This window comes from Chelonoidis abingdonii, chromosome 7 (assembly GCF_003597395.2).
Source record: "Chelonoidis abingdonii isolate Lonesome George chromosome 7, CheloAbing_2.0, whole genome shotgun sequence".
NCBI classification, from domain to species: Eukaryota; Metazoa; Chordata; order Testudines; family Testudinidae; genus Chelonoidis; species Chelonoidis abingdonii.
The window spans coordinates 89,213,825-89,219,297 of record NC_133775.1 but is presented as its reverse complement, the minus strand read 5'-3'; the positions used below and the strand labels follow the sequence as shown (position 1 = coordinate 89,219,297).

Below are 5,473 nucleotides of genomic sequence, written 5' to 3'. Positions count from 1 at the left end.
AAACAGCTGCCAAAGGAAACAAAATCTGGCAGGAAACAGCTCAGGCACCTCAGCAAAGCCAGCCCAAACATGCAAGTGAGGGATACTGCAGTGCCACTGATATTTCCTCCTGTCAGCAGCAATGCAGTGGGGTTAGTTTTGCATATTTATCTCTTAGGACAATTGAGTGAAGATTCTATTTATTGTGTCCTTCTTTTCCTTTATTTACTCTGAGTGGCTTGAACTGTTGCCACCACCTTTCCCATTACATCTGGGATCGTCCTGATTTTGTGGGGTTGGTTCTGCGTCTGGCTAAACTCACTGGAAAGGGTGAAAGGGGGCCCAGGATAACTTTTGGGGCCCTTGCAACAAGGCAAAGCAACACTGTGAGTGCCCTGGCATCATGACACTACTTTGCTTACAGGAGAAACTCTCCAAAGAGGGCAACTCCACTGCCCCTAAAGGGGCCTTGCCTGTAAAGGGGCAGAGCACAGGTTGCAGGATGGAAGATTTGGAGGAGGAATCTGGAAGTCAGTGTGTTTGCACAAGGCTTGAGTTGCAAATAGTCCTCTTAATACAGAGCTAGTGTAGGATTAGAGACATGGGGTCCTCTCAAGTTATTATCCAGCATGCAGGATGCTGCCCACATGGTGTGGGGTTTCACTGGATAAGCGCAAACAGGTGGTTGGTCACTTCCACAGAATATATCAAATCATAGTAGATACAGGTAGAAAAGGTCTCTTAGGTCACCTAGTCCTGCATTTGAATGGCCACAGAACAGTTACCCAATAGAAGAAACTGCAGATAGTAGAGTGATGGTTAGACATTATTGTTTCTCGTTATGGTTAACTATAGAGGTCTGCTCACAAGAGTGAGACATAGAATCACTGGGAATCTGTCCTGACCTGCAGATCCAGCCTGCTATTCCACCCTCCCATTTCTGCCAAGGCCCCTCACTCCTGACCCACAGGAATCTTGGCTATTCTAGTCTTATGCTTCCCCACCCCACTCTGCTGAGGCAGCTCAGATCTGATCTGCAGCACCTCCTCCTGTTACATCTGTGGGGTCTCCTTAAGGTGGAGTCAGAACCACACAGGGACTCCAGAGCTGAATACTCCTCCTGAATTGTGGAGGGGCTTGGATCTTGATCCAGATCTGAAGTTTCTGTTTCAGATCCACTTGTGGTGAGAACCTGTGTGTCATTCTCCCCATGTTGCCTTGTGGACACAGAGGATTGGCCTCACATGCCGGCTGAGTTCAAGCTGCCACAGTCATTTCACTGAGTCTAGAACTTAGGCTAGATTTAGCTGAGGGAGGGATCGTCTGTAAATCAGTCGCTGCTTTGTGGATGATTTTCTATACCTTGATACCATAAAGATGTGAGAGCCTAATAAGCCAAAATTAAACATTGAGAAACCATCCGGTGGAATGATTTGTGTAACTACTGTACTTCCTCAAATGGCTTTATCTTCTGTTTCAAGTCAGGGTTATTATGGTAAGAAACCCTTTCCATTACCCAGTGCTTGGAACACAGTTCTAGAGAAGGTGTGCACCAGGATCCAGTGTCTGTGCCTGTGGGTTTCTTTAGAGAAACTGGTTTGTTCTGTGGCTGTCAGACCGGACTCTCTGCTTGTTGTTGAAAAACAAGTGATGTAGCCAATGTGGGGAGAGGAATCAGTGTGTGTTTGTGGCTGGAATACTGTGGGGAGAAACTTCACTGGAGTCAGCTTATTAAAGCAACTTTAAGGGCTACTGATTAGAGTTGAGGGGCTAACCTATATTCGAGCTGAGTGACAGGACCATAAAGAGACACTGAATAAGCTGGCCCCTCAGGGATGGATCATGTATTTCTTCCAGGCAGGGGCTATATGCCTTGTGTGTGTACATCTGTAGCAGCATCCCTGCAGGGCCCTCCAGGCTCCTTCCCCCGCTGGGCTGAGAAAGGCACACAGAGACCTCTAGGTGAAGTGCCCACCTGGTGTTTTTATTTACAGGCTGTGGTCCCTGGACCTTTTCACCATATAAGTAGTCCCCTACTTGCAGTTCACAGGCAGGAGAAACGGAACAATCTTTCTCTCTACTTCCCCTCACTGCCTTTCCGCTATTGCAGCTTTCCTCCTTCCAGCTTCCCCTGGGGGCTCTTATCCAGCCCCTGCCTGATGGGGCTTCCCCAGTCAGGGCCAGGTGGGCTACCCAGTTCCAATTCACCTCCCTTAACTGGAGCTGGAGTGCCAGAGGGTTGGCTAAGCAGTTTTCTGCTTAGCACCCTGTCATTTCACCAAAGGGTACAGAGTTGGTGCTCAACAAATAAACAATCAGAGGCAAGGTGAGCACTAAATGATAGATTGTGTTGTGAGCTGTAAAGATACCACAGTGATGGGCACAACATTAGAGAGAGAGACACACAGACACACACACCTTGCAGAGCCATAATAGGACTGCATTGGGCCAAAGCCTTTGGGGATCAGCTAATTTTGGTACCCCATAATATTTTGCCCAGACCATTTCCCACTCCCTAACCCACCAGTTCTGCCTGTGTTATTTCCACTCCCCATCTTCCTGTCAGGTTTGGTTGGCTTTCCAGGCAGTAAGCAACCTGCTTTCATCTGGCAATCTCCCCAGCTGGCTGGCTGCCAGAGCATTTTCTGCCATGGCTGTGTCTGCCTGTGCAGGGAGAACGCAGCTGGCTCAGCTGATCTGACTGTCTTGGACTCTCTCTCTCTGTTCCTCACTGCTGCCAACAGCCTGGGGAGAGCATGAGCATGACCATGACCGAGAGGAGCTGGACCCTGCTCAGAAACACGCAAACACACCTGAGTGGGCTGGTCCCTCCTGTCTGAGCAGACTGTGCCACTGCAGCATACAGCCAGTTTATCATTAACTTCCACAGAGGCAGCCTAAGCAGCAGCAGCCACAGCCTGCATCAGGGGAAGCTCCCAGAGGCCAATCCTTGGCTCACTGGCAGGTAAGAACGACAACATCTGAAATCACAATTGCTTTGCCGTCACTGGAGTTATGCACAGACAGGTGGCAGGGACTTGAAAACGTCTGTGGTGCGTTAGCAGAGTGCGGATGGTCTGGCCTTTGCTCAGCAGCTGCTGTCGTCTGTGCAGGAGGGTTGCGTAACCAAGTTGGAGATCATGTACCTTCCAAGGCCTGCCTCCTTACTGGAGGAGATCAGGTGCCCATTGGAGAGGGAGGAATGCAAGCACCTGAGAGAAGCGCTGGAGTCTCAGGTTTAGAGCCAGCTCGTCTGTCACCACAGCTGAGTCATACCAGCAGCAATGATAACACTTTGAGCTTCTATAGCAGCTTTCACTAAAGTGCCGTGCAGGTGGGTCAATAATGTGTTAGCCCCACTTTACAGACAGGGAAACTGAGGCAGAGAGCAGTGAAGTGACTTGCCCAAAGACGAACAGCTGGTCAGTGGAGGAGCTGGGGATGTCTCCTGACTCACAGTCTCCTGCTTTAACCACTAGATGGGCTAGCTGCCAATGGGACTGAACAAGGACAAGCTCTGGTTAGAGGCAAGGGGAGTGTCAAAGCCACATGCTCTGGTTTATTCCCAAGACAAAGCTGTGATTTTTAAAGGCATTCTGACTCAGACCATTGATTGGCAGCTGTCAGTCAGGCTTTTGTAGCCCAGTTAGAAATATTTCTCACCTGATCCATTCATTCTGCTCCCTTCATAGATAGGAAACTGCAGGGTACTGTGTTCTAGTCACAATTTCACTTCTTTCTCTCATTTTTGGCTGGAGCCCTAGGAGCAGGTTCTCATGTTTAAGTTGAGGGAGGGAGTTTCCACAGATTTGGAAAAAGCCCTAGCAAGAATGAGCTAATCACTCCCTCCTGCAGGTTGCATTTTCTCCCCAGCCAGCACCATGCAGGACTGGGACCTCTGGAAATGAAAGATGTCCAGCGGAGAGACATTGTGGCTGGCAGGACCGATCCCTATGGAATATTCTTTAGGGAGTTGTCCAGTCACTTTTGAATGATTTCAGGGAGAGGCCTTACTAGATTATAGTGCGGGTGCTTATAATGTGGTTACTGTTGGGATTATTATGGTTTGTTGAGCAGTGACAATGCACTCAGTGACATGGATTACCCCTGGAGTCCCCTGCTTGGAGTGCCTGGGATTGCCATCACTTGGAGTTTGTAAGAGGACACTGGAGAAGGCACTGAAAGGGTGTGGTAGGGGACAGCTCTTCATTTGCAGGGGTATGGACTGGCTGAGCTGCTATGGTACAATTCTGGGAACCTGTGCTAAGTGCTTTCCAGACATACAAGCAACTTCAGTCTCTTCTGAAGGAAGCTTCCAGTAAGACAGAGTTAAGACGTGTCTGATGCACGGGTGATGACGGTAGCAGCCTGAGATGGTGCAGGAATCTAGGTCATTGCTGAGAGACTCTGTGGGAGAAGTGTGATTAAGGAGGTGTGGGAAGAAGAGGAAGGGTGTATCATGTATGGGCAGATGGAGACAACTCCAAGCTTGCAGAGTGCAGGAGAGCCAGGTAGTTGTGAGGCCAGGTACGGCAGTTACCATTCTGGATGAAAATTCTACTACCTGGCACAGTGCACTGGGGTGAGATTCACCCATAGAATATAGCTACAATAAATCACTCCAGGGCATGGCCACAGGGTCTAATATCACAACGTTCCTCCTGCCACAGACACTGCCCTTCCCAAGGGATTGGTGGGGGGAAAAAGGAGGGGAGATGGTTAATTCCTCTTTGTTTTAAGGTCCAAGGAGTTTGGATCTGTGTAAGCCTCTCAAGGCAACCCAGGGAGGGGAGAGTCTGGGGGGAAAAGGAGGGGGATGGTTAATTTCTCCTTGTTTTAAGACCCAAGGGGTTTGGGTCTTGGGTTCCCCAGGGAAGGTTTTGGGGGAACCGAAGTGTGCCAAACACAGACTTCTGGCTAGTGGCAGCTGTAATAGCCTCCTACTCAGATTCTGAACCTTAGAGTTCATAAACTGAGAAGCTAACATAAAACCTCCAAGCTTACTACCAGCTTGGATCTGATCTCGCTGCCACCAATCAAGATTCAGGGCTCCTGATCGCCCCCAAGTCGCCCCAACCTATCCCTGGGGGACCCCCCAAGACCCAGAGCCCCTGGGTCTCCTCTATCTCATCCCCCAGCTTCCCCCCTTCCCTGAGTTAGCCTGAGCGATGCCGTACTATTCCCCTTGAATACAAACCAGAGAGGGCAATGTACCTCCCCCTGAGGCTATGCATTCAAACCTAGTCAAGCTAACACAAAGAGATTTTCCACCCCCCTTGTTGTCTCGTAGCTGTAACTAGAGAAAAAACTTCAAGCAAGTTTTAAAAGAAAACTTTATATAAAAAAGAAAGAAATTACATAGTAAATCAACTCTGCATAAAAAGCTCATACAGGGCAATTGCTTATAAGAATTAGGAATAACCAGTCTGATTCAAAAAATAGCCAATTTAAACCAGTCCAGCACAGCACACACATGTAAATACAAAACAAAGCA

General features: G+C 48.9%; 1 protein-coding gene across 2 annotated transcripts in view; it reads left to right on the top strand.

Moving 5' to 3' along the window:
- The first annotated feature begins 2,599 nt into the window (after nucleotides 1-2,599).
- Nucleotides 2,600-5,473, top strand: part of ARHGEF37 (Rho guanine nucleotide exchange factor 37) — a 25,129-nt gene continuing 22,255 nt past the window's right edge. Inside the window, exon 1 of one of the 2 annotated variants that reach the window (XM_032794404.2) lies at nucleotides 2,600-2,944. The gene's annotated coding sequence lies outside the window, so the exon portion shown is untranslated. The remainder of the gene's footprint in view (nucleotides 2,945-5,473) is intronic. The other variant, XM_075068096.1, reaches the window with a different exon arrangement.